Below are 21936 nucleotides of genomic sequence, written 5' to 3'. Positions count from 1 at the left end.
CTGCGTCCCATATGGTTTGATATGGCATGTTATCATTTTCGTTTGTTTCCAGATAGTTTTTGATTTCTCCTTTAATTTCATCAATGATCCATTGGTTGTTCAGTAGCATGTTGTTTAATCTCCACATTTTTGTCACTTTCCCAGTTTTTTTTTCATGGTTCATTTCCAGTTTCATAGCCTTATGGTCTGAAAAGATGCTTGTTATGATTTCAATCTTCTTAAATTTATTGAGGCTTGCTTTGTTTCCCAACATATGGTCTATCCTAGAGAATGTTCCATGCGCGCTTGAGAAGAATGTGTAGTCAGCTGTTTTTGGGTGGAGTGCTCTGTATATGTCTACTAGGTCCATCTCGTCCAGTTTCTCATTTAAGTCTAATATTTCTTTATTAACTTTTTGTCTGGATGATCTATCCATTGCTGTAAGTGGGGTGTTAAGATCCCCTACTATTATTGTGTTGTTGTTGATTTCTCCTTTTAGGTTTGTTAATAGTTGTTTTATGTACATTGGTGCTCCTATGTTGGGTGCATATATATTTATAAGTGATATGTCTTCTTGATGGAGTGTCCCTTTTATCATTATATATTTCCCTTCTTTGTCTTTCTTAACCTGTTTTATCTTGAAGTCTACTTTGTCTGATATGAGTATGGCAACACCTGCTTTCTTTTGTTTGCCATTAGCTTGGAGTATTGTCTTCCATCCTTTCACTCTGAGCCTGTGCTTGTCTTTAGTGCTAAGATGTGTTTCCTGAAGGCAGCATATTGTTGGGTCTTGCTTTTTAATCCATCCTGCCACTCTGTATCTTTTGATTGGAGAGTTCAATCCATTTACATTTAGGGTAATTATTGAAATATGAGGGTTGAATGTTGCTGTTTTGTCACTTATTTTCTGGTTCTTTTGCATTTCCTTTGTTTCTTGTCCCATTTGTTTTGGACTGCCAATTCAGTTTGGTTGTTCTGTCTTATGATTCTTCTAGTTTTCTCTTTGTTTATCATATGTGGTTTTAATTTGATTATTTGTTTAGTGGTTACCTTGAGGTTTGGGCGAAAAATCTTCTGTATGAGATAGTCCATTATCTGATAGCCTCCTATTTCCTTATACTAAGTCAATTCAGTCACTTTCCTCTTCCCCTTCTAAGTTGCTCTTGTTATACCTTATTCTATCTTGTGTTGTGGCTGTGTGTTTACAGTGATGAGGTTAAATTTATTTTTGGTGAATTTCTTCCTTTGATCTTTGAGTTTAGTATTTAAGTGGTTGCTAACCTATTCCGGTAAAGATCTACTATTTCTCTGATTTTGTCTACCTACTTTTCTCCTTACTCCAAGCTTTGTGTTCCCTTTCTCTTCTTGTTTTCAGGCCTGAGGGCCTTCTTGAGTATTTCTTGTAGTGGCGGTCTCGTGGCCATGAACTCCCTTAGCTTTTGTTTATCTGGGAGAGTTACTATTTCTCCATCATATTTGAAGGATATTTTTGCTGGATAGAGTATTCTTGGCTGAAAGTTTTTGTCTTTTAGTATTTTGAATATGTCATTCCAGTCTCTTCTAGCCTGAAAAGTTTCTGTTGAGAAATCCGCTGAGAGCCTGATGGGAGTTCCTTTGTACGTTATTTTTTGTTTTTGTCTAGCTGCCCTTAATATTGTTTCTTTGTCGTTGACCCTGGTTAGCCTTACCACTAGGTGTCGTGGTGAAGGCCTTTGTCTGTTAATATATATAGGCGTCCTGTTGGCTTCGCTTACTGGTATTTCCTGCTCCTTCCCCAGATTTGGGAAATTTTCAGCTATTATTTCCTTGAATAGGCTCTCTGTTCCTCTTTCCCTCTCCTCTCCCTCAGGAATACCTATAATTCTTATGTTACATTTTCTAATAGAGTCCGATATTTCTCGGAGTCTTTCTTCATTTCTTTTTAGTCTTAGTTCTCTCTCTTCTTCCATCTGGAGTATATCTGTATTCCTATCCTCTAAAGTACTAATTCTTTCCTCCATATTGTCAGCTCTGTTCTTTAAAGATTCCAGATTCTCCTTTATCTCCTCCATTGTGTTCTTCATCTCCATCAGCCCTGATAGGTTTTTCTTTATGATTTCAATCTCTTTTGTGAAGAAACTCCTAATCTCATTTAATTGTTTGTCTGTGTTGTCTCGTATTTCGTTGAGTGTTTTTATGATAGCTATTTTGAAATCTCTGTCATTTAGTTTATGGATTTCTGTGTCTTCGGGGTTGATTTCTGGGTGCTTGTCATTTTGTTTCTGGTCTGGTGATTTCATATATTTTTGCATTGTGGTTCCTGTGTTGGTTTTGATTTTCCTCATCCTGGAAGTCTCTGGTTGCAATTTCCACCTGCCGCCACTGTGTGGTGGTAAAGGGCTGTGTAGTCTAAGCCCCCTGCGCTCTGCCCCAGTTTTTCTGCTGCGATCCGCAGTTTTGTTTTGTTTTGTTTTGTTTCTTTTCCCCACTGCGATCCACGGGTCCAGTCCAGTTTATTCAGGTCTGCCTCGGACCGCTAGATCTGGTCGAGCTGCAGACTCCGGGTTGCGGGGAGGGGGGAGCTCTCTCTTTTGCCCTCTGGGTCCCTGACGTGGGAGGCTTCTCGTTTGCCCCTCTTTATCCGCTCTCTGGGTTGCTCAGATGTTGATGGTAGCCCTGTGGCTCCTCTGAGCCCTCTGTGCGGGAGTTTCCCACTGGCTGAGAGCGCCCGAAGAGCTACAGTTTCCCGCCGAGGGCCGCCCCTCCCCCCTCTCTGGGAGCCGCGCGGACCGGATCGCTGATCTGATGGGGAGGGAGCGGAGTTCTCCTTACCTCTCCCCACTTCCTCCGGGGGCCCAGCACGTTCCGCTCTCAGATGTGCGGCAGTGTGGATCCCTCCGCTCCAGCTTTTGACTGTCTGGGATTCCGTTGTTGGTCTGTGGCTGTTACTTTTGTTGTATTTTGTGGGGGAAGAATTCACGGGAAAGCTCACTCCGCCATGATGCTGACGTCACTCCTGTTATACAATTTTAAAACACCTATATCAATAACATTTGCCCACATAATACCACCTAAGAAGATTTTATCTTCACTTGTCTGACAATGTTTTCTATGTAATTTAACACACTGAATAAGCCTAATAAGTTTAGTATCTTCCTCCTTATAGGAAGAGAGCAAATTTCTTTGAAAAGTTTCAGGGCCCTTTGAAAATTCTCAAAGAAAAAAAGACATTTTAAGATATGAATTTTGGTGGAGCTTGTCAAAAATATAAACAATCAAAGCAAACAGAACATTAACAGTCCAAAAAGCCTTAATAGCGAGACCTCAGTCTTTTGAACGTAGGAAATTATTTTAACAGGTTTTTTTTTTTTTTTTTTTAGGTAGACTTACTCAAAGGTAAAGACAAATCTTTTATAACCTCTTTATCAAGTTTAAGCAAATTATCTTTTTACGAGAAATTTCAATTTTGCACCAGCTTACTTCTGCTATTAAAACTCATTTACTTAATTAAATTCATTTCAATCTTAGCCAACTTGACCATACAAAAACTCCTTTTCCAGAATTCCTCTTCCACAAACCTTCTATAACTTTCTTTTTACATCTAGAATTTGTCCCATGTCTTTCTTTTCCCTTCTAGTACTTGAGGACAAATTTATCTTTCTTAACCAAACAAAATATTTCCATTCTTTGCACCTTCTTTATACATCTTACTTTCCTTGTACACAGACATATTTTTCTTAATATTTAGTAGCTTCAATCACATATATTAATTAGAAATTTTAACCTTTAGAAACCTTAATTTGTAAGTAAAAACTAAACAATTATAAACTTTTTTTTACATTAGTATCTTGTGGCTTGGAAAATTTATAAACACTTCATAACTTCTAGAAACATGTTACTTTATAGTACAATCTTTTAATAAAACACATGTTTACCAATAGACCCAAAACACCTTTTAGTTTTCCTGTAATGAAAAGCCAAAAGTAGACAAACGTACATTTAGCAATCAATGTCTAATATCTTATCTTATTTGGAAATGATGATACTCAGAGAATTTTTTATCATAAATTTTAGCAAAACTCTAAAAGTCACCAAAAAGAGTTTGGAAGCTCTAACCACCATAACACATAATTATTGTTATAGTTCATCCAACATTTATCTTTTTCACAACTATTTTCTTGTTCCCAATAATTATTTAGATTGCCTATAAGACTTCATAAGACTTCAGATAAAATTAGCCATCATTTAAATTACTATTTTTGTTAACCAGTTCTGTAATAGAAATAACATCAGTTTTTTCCTACAAAATTTCATGTAAATTTTATCACCTCTTATACCTTTAAACATAGTTATCATTAAGATTTTTATCAATAGGTCTTGGTCTTCTAATTTTGGACAATGGAAGCATTCCCAGTCAGACATTTTAAAACATACTCAGGCAAAGTTGATGTAACCTTTATGTAAAATTAGCTCAAACATTCCAACCTTTATAATCTTATCAACACTTACACTTTTACATGTTCTCAATTCAATTGTAACCTGAGTCAATGTCTTAAGGCCAGTCAAATATTTCCCTTCCTTTTTTTTTGGCCTTTTCTTAGGTACCAAATAACTAATTATGTGAGAGCTCTCAAAACATTTTTTTTCCCCCAATTTAGAAGTTTTTCCAATTCAAAGGATCCATCGTCTGGCCATTGACGAGTAGGATCTTCATTTGTATATTTATTCCAATAGTGACTCGAACCAATAAGCCTTTTTAAGGAAAGACCCGGAGGTAACTTTCCACGCTTAGAATAAATCTACCATGGACGCAAAGAGGAGTCCCTGGTGAGGGCGCAGATGATGTAGCCCCCGTGATCCACAGAATTCACTCCCAAAGATATTCAGAGAAAGTAAAGACCTTCGTTGCACAGGCGGTAAGGATGGTGTCTCCAATCTCCCACAATAGTGTGGGACGCCTCCAGTCACAGACCCGCTAATCTGTGACACCGGGCAGGCGATACTGGAATGGGATTTTTCCAGCACTAACAAGCAACGAAGGTAAAGACGACAAAAGCCCTTATGGACTGGGCCCTTTATAACAAATTCCCCTGAGAGCTTGGCACAGCCAGACAAAGAGACAGTTCGGAACCCCAGTCTACTTTACTGGCCACCGAGGTGCACCCCGGTAAATGCACCTTCCGTATGGTGGAGACCAAGGAGAAGATTCTCACTGGTCACAAAGCCAAGTTTTCTCAGGACACAGAACAAGACAGAGATTACTCTGGGAGGAAAAGTGATCAAGATCAAAACCAAGAGTACTCTACCAAATTTAAACCAAGAGTCACTAAAAGCCCAAGAAACTAGTTTCCCAAATATTTTCTCCTGCCAATCTAAATTTAGAGAGAAAAAATTCTCACCATTTCCTTCCGCCGGACTCCGCAGATAGAGATTCCGGGAGGCTGACGTGGTAAGAAGTCTTACCTTTTGCTGGCTTTTGTCAGGCGTTCCCGTATCTCACCATCTGCAGTAGTCCAGGGAGAAGGCAGGTCTTCTAGCCAGAGAAGGCAACTTGCCAGCCAGTGTGGCTCCTGGCGACTACGCCAAAACTGTCGGGGGAAGAGGGAGAATCTCCCTCTGCCCTTTCCCTTAAGGTTCTTCTGGCTGGCCAAATAATCAACAAGACAGGTTAGCAGGAGAAAATAATACCAAGTTTAATAACATGTATACATGGGAGAAAGCAGGGACACTGCGTTTCTCAACACAATAGCAGAAATTCTCGTCTTAAATACCATTTTCAGCCAATGACAAAGGAGGATTTTGGGGGTGGGGGGAGTCAGTTACAGGAAATGAACACTAAAGCACAGTAAACAAGAGTAAGGTTTGTAACGTAGCTCAAGGCCTCACCTTCCACATTGATAAGTCACTAGAAATGAGCTCATCCCCCTCTCTTCCCAATACAGAGAGGGAGATACCTTTACAAATGGAGACTTCCCTTGTAAATGATTGTCTGGCAACTCCTTGCAGGGACATCCAAAGAATGTGGCCAGAGAGACAGAACTCCCGATAAGATGGGCTTGTTGGTGCCTTTTCTATTGTAACCTCTATCCTACATTATCTTTATAGCAGTCATGATAGATCTGTTCTAGGAAGGAGCCACCATGTCAAATTCTTTAGGCAGTTAGTGGGGGAGGTCAAATGTCCCTAGAGAAAACAACCAAGGTAAAGAGACAGATTTCAGGGTGGCCAAATCTTGATCTCCCACAGAGATTAAATCTGGGCTTTGTCTATGGGTGGACCCTGAAAGGAGGATTTTGCTTAAATGACCAGAGAATACACAACCATTTTTCTTGATAATAAGTAATACTTACCATGTAAATTTCTTCATAAATCTCTGAATAAAATAAAAATATATAACCCATATAGATATAGACTCTTACTGACAAACCCCACAGCCTTCTCTAGAGAGCCCAACAGAAAATGTCTCAGCTGACTGTGAATTGGTCTTCTCTAAAAGCCAGCCAGCCCTTCACGGATAGCCCTGGATAAGGAAGGGCAGATAAAATTCTTTGAAGATGTTTAGCTGAATTCAGAAGCAAAAATCCTACCTCCAGTTGGCTCCTCTGTGAGAATGGATGGCCAGCCTTATTTCACAGGCTGGGCAGCTGAGGTTTCAGATGAGCTTATTTGCCCTGTTCCCCGGGGATGCAAAAGGAGGAATGTGACATTCATTCAGGGCTGAGATTTTGCACGTAAAGATAGTGTTGTCGGGATAGAGGGAGAATCTCCCTCTGCCCTTTTCCTTAAGGTTCTTATGGCTGGCCAAATAATTAACAAGACAGGTTAGAAGGAGAAAATAATACCAAGTTTAATAACATGTATGCATGGGAGAAAGCAAGGACACTGCGTTTCTCAACACAATAGCAGAATTCTCATCTTAAATATCATGTTCAGCCAATGACAAAGGAAGATGTTGGGGGTGGGGGGAGTCAGTTACAGGAGATTACCACTAAAGCACAGTAAACAAGAGTGAGGTTATTATGCAGATTTAAGGCCTCACCTTTTACATTGATAAGTTTCTAGAAATGAGGTCATTCCCCCTCTTCCCAATTCAGAGAGGCAGATACCTTTACAAATGGAGATTTCCCTTATAAATGTAAATGTCTCTCTGGCAACTCCTTGCAGGGCCATCCAAAGAATATGGTCAGAGACAGAACTTCTGATAAGATGGGCTTGTTGGTGTCTTTTCTATTGTAACATCTATTGTACATTATATTTACAGCCATCATGATAATAACTCCTTCCTGAAACAGATGTTTTGTTTTAAATTCTTTAGGCAGTTAGTGGGGGAGGTCAAATGCCCTCAGAGAAAACAGCCAAGGTAAAGAGATAGCTTTCAGGGTGGCCAAATCTTCATCTTCCACCGGGTCATAGAAGGGAATACAGATTTCAGCAAATTGGTTTTTTGTTCTCTACAGTGGAAGTAATTTAAGAAGATAGTCTCTCACTCCAACTTCTCTTCCCTGTTCTCTATCTGTAATATCGCTGTAAAAATTCTCTCTACAAAAATTTCAGTCTTTTTTCTTTGCAGTCTATTATCATCTTTACGAATTCTTTGACTTCACCACCTTCTTGGCACCACAGCGCTAGCCATTGAGATATTATTATAGATTCTGTTTTGCAATTTCATCCTCTTATCTCTATTTCCTCTGCCACTTCTTAGTTTTAGTTCTTATTGTATCTTATGCTTGAAAACATTTCAAGCTTACAGAGTACATCAGTTCGTTATCTTCTCAACTTTTTATTATCTAAGTGCCCTCAAATATCACTTTTTTTAAAAAAGAAGTGAAATAGATAATAGAACAATATATTGTAATAAATTGACCACTTATAAAATTAAGTTCAACCTGCAATCCCTCCCCACTTAACAGCGACCATCTTTTATAACTCACCATGCTTTAGTTTGGGCAGGGTCAGTTTATCAATGATTTCTGGATGTTTTAAACCACATGAGACAAATACAGTGTAAGGTAAAATTGTTACTCTTGCAGAAGTTGTAGAATATCCTGATGGTTATGGAAGTTGGTGGCGGAGAACCTGAATCATATGAAAAGTAGTTGATTAATTAGCACCTGACAGAATTTGTTAATTTGGTAAAGACAATAATAAGACATAAATGTTGAAACGATAACTTTGCATATCATAGTATTGTCAAAGGCCACTGGGGAAATTCATAATATTCTCAAATACCACAAAAAATGACCACTTTTTCATAAAAGATGTCATACATGATGGCACCATATACTTCTGTCAGAAAATTTGCAATGAAGGAAATTAAGACTTGAGTCATTTTAATTTTAACTATTTGTTTCTGCTTACTATTAGGTTAAAAAACCCTTTTAGAAATAAAGTGATAAGGGATGTACTTGCTTAATTTTTATTTTTTTTAAGAAAAAGTCTTTTTCACATTTTAAAAAAATATTTATTTGTATTTATTTTATGCTGAATTTATTTGTGTGCCCAAAGCCTTTTTTTAATTAACTACCACCAATTCTTTTCAAACTCTTTCAAAAAGTTGAAGAGGAGAGAATACTTCTAAAGTCATCCTATGGAGTTAGCACTACCCTGATATGAAAGCCAAAGACACTAAGAGAAAAGAAAACTACAAGTCAGTATCTTTGATGAATATTGATACAAAAATCCTCAATAAAATAATAACTAACCAGATTCAGCAGCATATTAAAAGGATTATACATCATTTTAAGTGGGATTTATTTCTGGAATACAAGGATGTTTCAATATATGAAAATGAATCAATGTAATAAAGCACATTAACAGAATGAGGGAAAAAAACACAGGATCATCTCAATGGATGCAGAAAAAGACTTGACAAAACTAAACATGTTTTCATGTTAAAAACACTAGAAAAGTCTTAGAGTAAAAGGAAGCTACTTCAACATAATAAAAGCCAGATATAGAAATACACGGAGAACATCGTATTCAAGGGAGAAAGACTGAAAGCTTTTCTTCTAAGATCAGGAAAAAGGCAAGAATGCCCACTGTCACCATTTCTATTCAACATGGTATTAGATGTTCTAGCCAAAGCAATTAGGCAAGAAAAAGAAAGCAATAGCATCCAAATTGGAAAGGAAGAAGTAATATTATATTTGTTTACAAATAATATCTTATATGTTGAAACCCCTAAAAATTCCACAAAAAAATTTTTAGAACTGATAAATTCTGCAGAGTAGTGGAACACAAAATCAACATGAAAAAATTAGTTGTTCTTCTATACATTAATAATAAGTAATCTGAAAAAGAAATTTAAAAACTTTACATTTTTATTTACAATATCATCAAAAAGAGAAAAATACTTAAGAATCAACTTACTCAAGGAGGTAAAAATTCCAATGATGTTTTTTGCACAAATAGAAAAATCTATCCTAAAATTCATATGGACTCTCAAGGGACCCTAAATAGCAAAAAGAATGTAGAAAAAGAAGAACAATTTAGAGAAGTCACACTTCCTGATTTCAAAACTTACTACAAAGTAATCAAAACAGTGTGGTACTGGCATAAATACACACAATATACTAATGAAATAGTATAGAGAGCCCAGAAATAAACCTTTGCATATATGGTCAAATGATTTTTGACAAGGGTGCAAAGACCATTCATTGGAGAAAGGATAAGTTTTTCAACAAATAGTGATGGGAAAACTAGATGACCACATGCAAAAGAATGAGATTGGACCCTTACCTTACACCGTATACAAAAATTAACTCAAAATGGATCAAAGATCTAATATTAGAGCTGAAGCTATAAAATCCTTAGAAGAAAACACAGAGTAAAAGCTGCATGTCATTGGGTCCAAATGCCATTGCCAACAATGATTTCTTTCATCTGACACCAAAGACATAAGCAACAAAAAAAAAACAACAAATTGGACTTCATCAAAATGCAAAAGTTTTCTGTATCACAAGATACTATTAACAAAGTAAAAAGGCAACCCACAGAATGGTTGAAAATATTTGCAAATCACATATCTGATAAGGGATTAATATCTAGAATATATAAAGAACTCCCACAACTCAACAATAAAAAAACAACCCAATTTAAAAATGCACAAAGGACTTGAATAGACATTTCTCCAAAGACATAAAATGGCCAGTAAACACGTGAAAAGATGCTCAACATCACTAAGTATCAGGATAATGCAAAATAAAACCACATTGAGATACCTCTTCACACACATTAGAATAGTTTTATTATCACAAAATCAGAAAATAACAAGTGTTGGCAAGGATTTTGAAAAATTGGAACCCTTGTGCTTGGATGGTGAGAATATAAAACTGTGGAAAACAGTATGGCAGTTCCTTCAAAAATGAAAAATAGAATTACCATATGATCTAGAAATTCTACCTATGGGTTCTGAAATAACAGAAAATATATTTATGGATCTCTGTCTCCAGTTCCTGGCACAGAGCTCCTAAAATCCTTGTAATTTCCTAAATGATAAGAACACTAGGAGCATCTCTTGTTCTAATATTTGTCTTTGACCCCATCCCTGACACAGAGCTCCTAAAACCCTTGTAATTTCCTAAGTGATAAGAACACTAGGAGAATCATTTCTTCTATTGAGGCAACTCTGGGTGGGCTCCTGGATGGCTCCTGGATGGGGGCTGGTCACCAGAAAGACCAAGCCCCGATTAGAAGCTTGGAATTTTTAGTCCTATCCCTTATCCTCCAGAGAGGGGAGAGAGGCTAGAAACTGAGTTAATAATTGATCATGCCTACGTGAGGGAGCCTCCATAAAAATCCCAATAGAATGAGTTTCAGAGAGCTTCCAGATTGGCAATGACAAGGAGTGCTTGGAGAGTGGTGCACCTGGAGATGGCATGAAAGCTCTGTGCCCCTTCTCACATACCTTTCCCTATGCACCACTTCCATCAGGCTGTTCTTGAGTTATATCCTTTTATAATAAACTGGTGATCTAGTAAATGTTTCTCTGAGTTTTGTGAGCCACTCTAGCAAATTAATCAAACCCAAGGAGGATGTTGTGGGAATCTCTGGTTTACAGTCACTCAGTCAGAAGTACAGGTAAAAGCCTGGGCTTGTAACTGGCATCTGAAGTAGAGGTGAGGTTGGGTGGGTGTGCAGTCTTATAGGACTGAGCCCTTAAACTGTGGAATCTGATGTATCTCTGGGTTGACAGCATCAAATTGAGTTGAATTATCTTACAACCATCTGGCATTCCCAGAATTGCTTGTTGGAGGTGTGGGGAACCCTCCCACATGTGAAAAAATGAATCTCAGAACACCATATATGGGTATAAACCCAAAAGAACTGAACGCATATATAAAGACATATACGTACACCCGTGTTCTTAACAGCATTATTCAAAATAAGCAGAAGCTGGAAGCAGGCCAGGTGTCCATAAATGGATGAGTTGACAAAAATTGTTGTGTAAAACACAGTGGAATACCATTCACCCTTAAAAAGGATGGAATTCTGACACATGTTATGACATGGATGAACCGTGAGGACTTTATGCTAAGTGAAGTAAAGCCAGACACAAAAGGAAAAATACTGCATGATTCCACTCATATAAGGTACTTAGAGTAGTCAAATTCATAGGAATAGAAAGGAGAATGGTGGTTCCCAGGGTCAAGAGGGAGGGACAACAGGGAGTTGTTGCTTAATGGGCACAGAGTTTCAGTGCAAGGTGGAAATAGATCTGTGGATGGTTAGAGGTTATCACTACACAGTTATGTGAATGTACTGAATGTCACTGAACTGTACACTTAAAAATGGATAAAGTGGTCAATTTCATGTTATGCATATTTTATGACCATCTAACAACATTAATTATTTTCAACAAATGAACTAACACTAGCTACATGCAATAGCATGGATGAATATCACAACCATAATGCTGAATAAAAGAAATTATATTCAAAAGGCTATATATTTTATAATTCCATTTATATAAAATGCAAAAAAGAAACAAAACCGAGGTCTAGCTTCCAGTACTAGTGGAGTAGCTTGTTGAACTAACACTCTCACAGATAACAATGATAAAATCTGCATGAAATATTATATATATTTATATAGAATCATCTATCTATATGTAATACACATATAATAAATGTGTATATGTATGTATGCAAAAATCTCTTCCAAAGGCAAGCAGTCTTCCCTTGAATCATGGGAATTTTACCAGGAGATATTTGCAAGCTTGAGTCTTTTGCCTCAAAGCATTCCAAAATCTGTACATGGCCCAGACGGGAAAAACTATAGTATTACTTGTAATGTTAGAGGATGTATTTTGGGGCTGGCAGAGTAGCCGGAAAGTTAGGGGAGAAATTCTGGAAGGGAGGGAACCACAAAGAGGAAAATCTTAAAATATGTATGAAAGTCTGCCCCCGACACACACAGCAAATTGGCAGATCTTTGAACAACACACCTACAGGGTACGCCCCAGAGGGCGTAGTGTAAAAACAGCAGTTGAAAGATGAAAGAACTGAATGAGGATTTCAGCTATGCCCATTGTAAAGGAGATAGGATTGGAGTTTCAGTCCAGCCAAGTTAACTCTCTGCTAGAAAAATAACAACACTCTTCACAGGGACACAATAGAATCCAGAGTCTCTATAACTATCATCCATGGTTTCTAGTACATAATTTTAAAAATCATGAGATTTGAAGAAATAGGAAAATATAATCCACATACGACCAAAGTGGGCAGTAGAAACTATTCCCAAGGTGTTGCAATTAGCAGACAAGGATGAGAAAACAGCTTTTATAAAGATGATCATGGTGGTAAAGAAAAATATTCTCATAATGAATGAACAGATGTAGAAACTCAGCAGAGAAATGGAAATTACAAAAAAGAACCAAATAGGAAGATGAAATACAGAAAATATTTTTGAGTTTACTGGTAGATTAGAAACAGTAGAAGAAACATGAATACAGAGCAATAGAAATTCTCCAGTCTGAAGACAAGAACATAAAAGTTTTGAGAAAAATGAAGACAGCCTTAAGACCTGTGAGATGAGTGAGTCCCCATCAGACAGGGGAGAGACAAAAAATTAAATGAAGCAGAAAGGCAAATCAATGAGTAATAGCATAAAACTTCCAAAATTTGGTGAAAAATCTAAAATTTTAGATCCAAGAAAGTCAGGAAACACACAAAATAAAATACAAAATAAAACCATACCTAGGCACATGTTAGTCAAGCTGCTAAAATCTAAAGATAAAAAGAAAATCTTGAAAGCAGTCAGGGAAATACATATGTACAGGGGAAGACATTACATACAGGGAGAAATAATGTGAATGATGGATGATATATTATCAAAAACAAAAGAGACAAATCAACAACAAAATGACATCTCTCAAGTGCAGAAAGAAAACCCAAAAGTCAACACAGGATTTTATATTTAGCAGAACTCACTTTCAAAAAGGAAGCAGAAGCCACAATAAGATACCACACACCTATTAGGTGGCTAAAATAAAAAATAAATTTGCAACTACAGAGTGCTGGTGAGGACTAGGAGCAACTAGAACTGGGAATGCTACATGATAGTTGCATTCGGAAAACAGTTAACAGGTTCTTATAAAGTTAAACATACACTTATTATATGACTCAGATATCCCACTCCTAGAGATTTACTGAAGCAAATTGAAAACTAATGTTTAAACAAAACTCTTTGCATGAATCTTCATAGCCATTTTATTCATAATTGTGAAAAGCCGGCAACAAACTAAATGTCCTTCATCAGGTGAATGGAGAAAGAAACTGTGGTGCATCAGTACATTAGAATACTACTTGGCAATAAAAAGGATAAACTCTTGATTCACACAACAACAAGGATTAATCTTGGATGCATATCTCTAAGTGAAGGAAGCCAGATTCAAAAGGCTATATAGTATATGATTCCATTTACATGACTTTCTAGAAAAGACAGCATTACAGGGATGGAAAATGATCAGTGGTTGCCAAGGAATGGAGTGGGGGAAGGGGTTGACTACAAAGAGACAGTATGAGAGAATGTTGGGAGTGAAAGAAACAGCTCTGTATGGTACCGTGGACATGGATACATGACCGTAAAGTTGTCAAAACCCATACAACTGTACACCGCATAGAGTGAATTTTACTCTGCAAATTTTAAAAATCAATCAGGATGCTGGGGAACTCAGATGGAATGCAGTGACAAATGTACCTCACTGTATTACAAGCATGTGACATAACCACACAGAAGGGGTGGGGATGAAAGGTCCTGACCGAAGTAACTTTGGAAGACAGTGTTTTGATGGGATACTGTAAAACTAAAGTACTGTACAAAAACACTGTACTCTAGGTGGTAAATTTGTTTTTCATAAGGGTATGGATTAGCGATTCTGAAACTAGTTGACACATTAGTAAATATATTGTAGATAACTGGAGTTAAGTTTCTCACTGTTGGTGAAAGAAGTTACAAATAAACAAAAGGAGAATGCTGGAATAAACTCTGCGGTGCTGGATTGGAGTTGGAAGTATCAGTATGAATCCATGTCTCTTTTAATATATCTATCCAGATAGATAGATAGATTGATAGATTGATATATCGATAGGTAGATGTGTATACCTGAGTTTACATTCATACATACATTTCCAAGCTCTGCTGAGAGGGTCTAGAAGCAGTGACACCCTCGTATCAATGGTCACACCTAGCTCCCACATTTTGGTTTCTAAATATCATTCTTCAATAAAAAGAACCAGGTTTTCTTGGAGAAATGGCTAATTCAAATCTGGGGATGGGAAATACAATATGAGCCTGGAGCTTCTTATAGTGCCAGAAAGTAGGAAAGTGCTTTCAAAAAAAACCACAGAAAATGATGAGATGTGTCAAAAGGAATCAATCTGGGCTGGCCCTGTGGCTTAGCGGTTAAGTGAGCGTGCTCCGCTGCTGGCAGCCTGGGTTTGGTCCCCAGCGCGCACCACTTCTCTGACCATGCTGAGGCCACGTCCCACATACAGCAACTAGAAAGATGTGCAGCTATGACATACAACTATCTACTGGGGCTTTGTGGGGAAAAAATAAATAAATAAAATCTTTAAAAAAAAAACCAAAAGGAATCACTCTTAAAGACTTCCCAACGGCTCAAGCTGGAAAACTGGGAGCAACAAAATAAATAATGGTAGCATTGGATTATTACCCAGAGAATAAAATAAATATCCATGAGTCTATACTGATATAAAGAAGATTAAATAAGAAAGGAAGAAAGAAAAAAAGGGGGTGGGAAGAAAGAGAGAAAGACAGGAAGAAGGCAGGGAGAGGGAGGGGGGAATCTTCCTCACAGAATTCCAAATAATAAACGCGGCTGGATAGCATGAAATAGAAAATCGCCACTAGAACACCACAGTAATAATTACTGTGGGCAAGACTGACTGATGAATGCAAAAACTGTGAGTGAAACTTAGAGAAGAAACAGTACATTTGCAGATCCTCGAAGCATTTCCCTCCCAATACTTAACATTTTTCTCTTAATTTCTTTAAAAGACCTATGACTATTTAAAGAAAAATCATAACACTGTATTGTGGGATTTATAACATGGGTAGATGTAAAATTTATGACAACAATAGCACAAAGGACAGACAGAGGTAAATGGAACTGTTCTGTAGCAAGGCTTCCATATTTTACATTGATTAAACTGGTGCACTATTAAGTCTAGGTAGGCTGTGATATGTTAAAGATGCATATTGTAATCTGGATCAACCACTAAAAACTGCAAAGATGTGTCACTTAAATGCTAATAAAGGAATTAAACAGCATACAAAAAGGGTTTGTACAAGAATGTTCACAGGAGATGATCTGCACGTCCCCAGGAGGAAGACGAGCCCACTTCGGGGCACCCACAGAGCAGAATGCCCTCAGCCGTGCTGAGGAGCAAACGCTGACACACACGTGCTGGGTGAGTCTCATCTACCTCGTGCCGAGGGATGCAAGCTAGACAGAAAACAATACATGTGGGCTGATTTCTGCCAAGATGAACCTATGGTGAAAAAAACAGAACAGTGGTTGCCTCAGGGGAAGGAAAAAATTGCCTGGGAAGGAACAGGAAGGAGTTTTCTGGGGGTGAAGGAAATACATTATTCTTAAAGGGGTGAAGGTTATATGGGCATGTTTATTTGCTAAAACTGTACGATTGAGATTTGTGCCTTTCAGTGTGTGTACATCTTACCTCCCCCCACACACAAAAAGGACTAAAAGAATAATAAACTGAGGTGAGAATGGGATGGAGTCTGGATAACACAAAAATGGCAGATGATTAATAGTTGTTGAAGTTGGGTGATGGGCCTACTATGCTATTTTGTTTATTTTGTATATTGTTTAAATTTTCCTGTAATAAAACACTTGTATAAGAAGACAAACTCGATATACAGTGTTTGCTGGTAAGATATTGGTTACCTTTGGGGAGGAAGGAGGGAGAAAGGGATTGTCGGGGCCTGAATGAAGCTGGTGCTAGTTCTTGGTCACACAAGTGTGTTGACTTTGTAATAATTTTTTGAGGTTTACACGGATGACCTCTGCATATATTTCTGTATGCATGTTATACATCAATAAACACTTTAAATCCTGCATATTTGCACAAAGATAAACTCAATATCTGAGAACAACAGCTGAGTTTTGTTTTAAAGTGGAACACATTCACTCATGACACCATTAGATGGATTTTAATACTCCCAAGTATCTATTAATGCCCTCACCCTTCCTTGGTGCCCTAGGTCTTTCCATTTTTGCCTCAATTTGGCAAGTGGCATGGCTTTGAGTTTTTATGATGCAATCTTTTTCCATCAACGTCCACCCCCATAATGATGCTCACCAAGGCCTTGACATCTAGCACAGTGCAGTGTTCACAGCAATCACTCAAGACCTGTGGGACTGGGTTGAATGAGGAAGAAAACAAGGAGCAATGATGTTCATAACTTATGTCTAAGTGTCATATCGTGACTTAGGTAATTGGTAGGATTTTTCGATAGATTTGCTATGCCTTCTAATTTTTTCTATTTAAAACAATGGGAAATAGGGTCTCAGAGTTCTTTCTCAGAGACAGTCTGACATTTCAGGCACAGATTACTGACAACTATTAATGGTATATGACTTTCCCACCTCATCTTAGTTTTAAGTTTTTAATTCCTTACCTTGGAAATGACCTAACTTTGCTTTTTCTAAATCTTGTAGTAATACTGATGCTCCAGAAAGTCGGGCCACGGATATTCTGCTGTTGTGCATCCTCTCTGCAAAGAAGAGGAGCTGTGCATCCACCAGTCTGAGAAGCATGTGGTGCTGTAGTATTTGGAGTCAGAGTAGCTAAATGGAAAAATAACTTCAGAGAGTTATCACCATAACCCCCAACAGCAACAAATTATTTTGCTTAATTATTTTGTGATTCTGAGGTTATATTTAAAAAGGGATATTAAAACTGGTTGTCAAGGACCCAGCCCTATAGTAGAGCAGAAATTGAATATTACCTTCCTACAAAAACTTCCCTGACATTGTGGGAAGGACCAACGGGAAGTTTCAGTGCTGTTGCCTGTGTTAATGAGGCCACGAGGTCCACACTGGGATAAGGAAGTCCAGTGAACAAGCCTGTGTGCAGCGTTGGAGAAGGGGCGTGCGTGTGGTCCCCTGAAGTGGCTTAGGAGTCACTTACCAGTGCACCTAAGTTTCCCGTCTGTATATGCAGGAATTGGGGCTGTCCAATGTGATGTTTTCTCCTTTTTATGACATGGCTCACGGCAGTCCTTCTAAGATGCCTGACCAAGGTATGGGCCCTTCAGGCAGGCGGGGTCCAAAGGGAGGATCTCTGCAGCGACCCTGACCACAGGGTCCAGAGGGAGGATCATGGCAGCCTGGAGGGATGGAGGGGATAGTAGGACAAGTGGCCTTGAAAAGGCAAATTCCAGGATCCCAGTCACCTGGTATTTCCATTTTAGATATTGAATTTACATTTCAAATACTGGCCAGGGAGCTTCAAGGAGGGCTGCAAGCATCCTCAACAACAGCCAGGCTGGTGAGCCCCACCCCTACCTGAGTACCGGCCTCAAGGGATGCAGCCCAACCACACTGCGCATACTCCAGGCGGTGGGCAGGGCATGGAGGGTGGGCATGGTAGAGAGAAGAGGCATGACAGAGGGTGGGGTGGACAAGGAGAGGAGTGGGGCCCAGGGGTGGAGGGACAAGGAGGGAATTGGGGCCCCTAGCAGTGCATGCTGGGAGCTTTTGTTTCTCAACCGCTCCCGGCTGGGAGCTTGCAGGACTACAGGACTACAACTCCCGGGATGCTCTGGGCACGGGGCAGTGCCTAGTCCTGAGGGGAGGAGTAAGGAGGTGTGCTCTGCACTGTGGTCTTGCACATGCTCCATGTGGACTCAGTCTCAGAGGGATGTGACAGGATGAGAGGAACCAAGGAGTTAGGAGGGTGTGGCGGCTGCATGGGCAACCACGGGCCTGCATCGTGCAACTGCTTTTGTCCAAAATTGAAGCCGGACTCACGTCTATTCCACACCGCCTCCCTCCGTTGCTTGATTCCTCCTCCCACCTGCATGTCTGTGGGTCTTGCCACAGCCTCCTACATAGTCCAGGGCCAGGTGCTTCTCTAAAGTGCTTATGGGAACTAGTTTGACATCCCAGAAACTTTCCTCTGCCTGCTGCCCTCTGCCTTCTGCAGCCAAAGTGCCATCATTTCATCAGCTTTTGGGAGAAATTCGCCCTTGTGGCCCCTCTTGCAAGCACAACTTAAGAGCTTTGCAGGGTGGTAACAGTGGCTGTTGCTTGACTTTTTCGCAGATTTGGAAGTTGAGGCATCCATGAGGTTAATCATTGGTTTCCCCAGGATCCGCCAAGAGCATCGGAGAACAACCCAATTCCCAGGCAAGTATCTAATAGAACATTTTCACCAACACCTTCCAGTGCAGGGGCCTCTGAAACAGCATCCTTAAGATGAAAATAGCTTAAGCATTTTGCCATTTAGATTGATAGCCTAATCTCAGCTCAGGCCTGAGTGGCCAGTCTCTCAGGGACACGGGTGACGACTCTGATCCCTCAGGAAGAGACTGGTGGTCCAGCTTTGGGAGAGGGATGTTCAAGGTAGACAGCACTTGGGCAGCATTTGAAACCCATCAGCTTTAACATCTCTGCTTTGGATTCTGGCAAGGTTCCAGGATAAACACACCCAGGGATTGTCAGATGTACCATATTCTTTAAAAATTGTTTAGAGTAGTGAAAGGAACAGAGCATAAAATATCCTGCTTATTTGCAAAAGATGAAATGCAACCAAGACCTTGTTTTTTTCTTTGTTTTTTGAGGAAGATCAGCCCTGAGTTAACATCCATGCTAATCTTCCTCTTTTTGCTGAGGAAGACCGGCTCTGGGCTAACATCTATTGCCAATCCTCCTCCTTTTTTTTCCCCAAAGCCCCAGTAGATAGTTGTATGTCATAGTTGCACATCCTTCTAGTTGCTGTATGTGGGACGTGGCCTCAGCATGGCCGGACAAGCGGTGCATCGGTGTGTGCCCGGATCCGAACCCGGGCCACCAATAGCAGAGCGTGCACACTTAACCGCTAAGCCACCGGGCAGGCACAAGACCTTCTTGTTAATTTTTTTCTGCTCATTCTCTTGTCTGTACTGTACGCTTGAATGCAGAAACAAAAAACTTGAATTGCCAAATTCTTTTTTCCTGAGATTGGTAAATTAACTTAAAAGTCTTATTGAAACCTGTGGAGGAATGGTTAGCAGCTTTCATGATTTATGTCATCTCTAAAAATCTGGGCGTTGATCTACATCAAAAAAAGTCCTTGTTTATATTACACATCCCAATAGGTTACATTTCTGATTCCTGAATGTGGGATATTATCAAAACAACTGAAAAACCTGGTCATGGAATCTGGACTCTGTCACTTTGTCAAGAATTTGCCTCTTTATGAATTAATGACGCATGAATTCTTTGACATTTTTGTAAAGAACGGAAGAGAAACTCTGTAGTGTCTCTGAATGTGGCAAGACGGGGAATTCTCATTAGACCACATCCTTGGGTTCTTCTCTCGTGTTCAATAGGCCCGGGTGATAGTCTGTGTGGTCAGGTGCAGCGCCACTCCCTCAGCCCCCAGTGTTCCATCCTATTCTGGCCTGTGCCTTCTTCAGGGGGTTCTGATTACACTCGTCCACAAGGGTTGGAAAGAGACATTGTAACATGAGGATATTCATCATCTTATTTTTTTTTTTAGATTTTATTTATTTATTTTTTTCCCCCCAAAGCCCCAGTAGATAGTTGTCTGTCATAGCTGCACATCCTTCTAGCTGCTGTATGTGGGACGCGGCCTCAGCATGGCTGGAGAAGCGGTGCGTGCCCGGGATCCGAACCCGGGCTGCCAGCAGCAGAGTGCGCGCACCCAACCGCTAAGCCATGGGGCTGGCCCTTTTTTTTTTTAAAGATTTTATTTATTTATTTATTTTCCCCCCAAAGCCCCAGTGGATAGTTGTATGTCATAGCTGCACATCCTTCTAGTTGCTGTATGTGGGACGCGGCCTCAGCATGGCTGGAGAAGCAGTGTGTTGGTGCGCGCCCAGGATCCGAACCTGGGCCACCAGCAGAGGAGCGTGAGCACTTAACTGCTAAGCCACGGGGCCGGCCCTCATCATCTTAAAACTAGGATTAATGGAGAGGAAAATCTCAGGGTGTGTGTGCTCCGATGCACTGCTGTTGGGGTGTGGCCGCAGTGACCACTGTGCTCCCAGCAGTCCCCACAATGGCTGTCTCAGACGTTTGATCTCCTGGTGCAACCACAGCAGCTGTTGACAGAGCTGGGCTCTTGTGGTTCAGTGTCTTCCTTCAGATTTTGTGGCTCTGACCCTCCTCTGCTCGCCGCCTTCCTATTCCTATCTGCTGCGTTGATTGCTTTTAGTTGTTTCCTAGGAGCCACTGTGTGTAACTGTATTTCACAGTGTCTTTAGGGACCCACCCTCACTACACGAGTCACTGTACAACAGCGACTTATCCTGGTGTAGCCCATGTTCATCCTCTCCAGTGGAGCTGTGAAGAACCCTGCTTACTCGGAGCTCCTCTCATTCTCATGCTGCTGGGGCTGTTATGAAGCTGGGTATCTCGTCTTTGGTCTCATCAACATTACTCTTTTCATCGATTATTCTGAAGTTGGAGACGACTTTGTTAATAATGTGGACACTGACTGTAACAGGCACTTTTATGTATCTTCCCCAACAGCTCTGTGAAGTAAGCCTGTGATTCCCATTTTACAGGGGGTGACACTGAGGCTCAGGGAGGTGGAGTAGCTTCCTTCATGCAGTGTCTTGGTACATTTTGAGTCTCCACCTGGAACTCCACCTCTCAGGTGTGTGCCCTTAGCTGGTGTTCGACTTTGTGCCTCTCTACCAGCCTCCCCAAAGACACAGGCCCCATCCTGAGTCCATTGTCTGCTTGATGGCAGTCACCCTGCACAAACAGGCCCTGGGCGGGGAGTGGACTAGTGGGCCGTGGTCCTCCAGCTTACCCTGGGAAGGTACTAGGTTTCTTGCGAGAGCTGGAGCAGTGGAAGATACTGACCGTCACTCACCTGGAAGGTTTGTTGTGTAGAAATACTTCACTGACTTTTTGCAGGTGTCGCGTCTTCTTTGTCTTCATTGCTCCTCTGGGCTTTTTCCTACAGTCCGTGCTGTGCAGTAACATACAGTACAGAGACTGGTGAACATAATGCTGCTGTCCTGCACCAAATGGTCACATCATTCATTTTTCTAATTATGAAAGAAATACATATTGTAAAAAAAGTCACAGTACACAGATCTGTATAAAGTGAAACCCACCCCTTTCATCCCCTTCCCTGAAAACTCACTCCCCTACTCAGAAGCCACTACTGTTAACAGGGTGGGGTTTATTCTTCTGGAAATTTCCTATGAATTTATAAATACACATAAAGTTTTTTAACATAAATTACATAACTA

At 39.9% G+C, this 21936-nt stretch overlaps 1 long non-coding RNA gene across 3 annotated transcripts; it reads right to left on the bottom strand.

The window, feature by feature from the left end:
* Window positions 1-7408: 7408 nt before the first annotated feature.
* On the bottom strand, window positions 7409-21571 carry LOC131418756 (uncharacterized). 3 transcript variants are annotated; one of them, XR_009223027.1, is made up of 4 exons: window positions 21552-21571; window positions 17634-17832; window positions 9328-9409; window positions 7409-8034 (listed from the first exon to the last, which is right to left on the bottom strand). It is a non-coding gene; the product is annotated as an uncharacterized LOC131418756 (long non-coding RNA). The 3 variants fall into 3 exon arrangements; XR_009223024.1 differs by lacking the exon at window positions 21552-21571 and having other exon boundaries at window positions 17634-17990; XR_009223026.1 differs by lacking the exons at window positions 17634-17832; window positions 21552-21571 and adding an exon at window positions 17122-17145.
* Window positions 21572-21936: the final 365 nt, after the last annotated feature.

This window comes from Diceros bicornis, chromosome 19 (genome assembly GCF_020826845.1).
Source record: "Diceros bicornis minor isolate mBicDic1 chromosome 19, mDicBic1.mat.cur, whole genome shotgun sequence".
Lineage (NCBI taxonomy): Eukaryota > Metazoa > Chordata > Mammalia > Perissodactyla > Rhinocerotidae > Diceros > Diceros bicornis.
The sequence above is the reverse complement of the archived record's forward strand: the minus strand, read 5'-3'. Positions and strand labels throughout refer to the sequence as shown.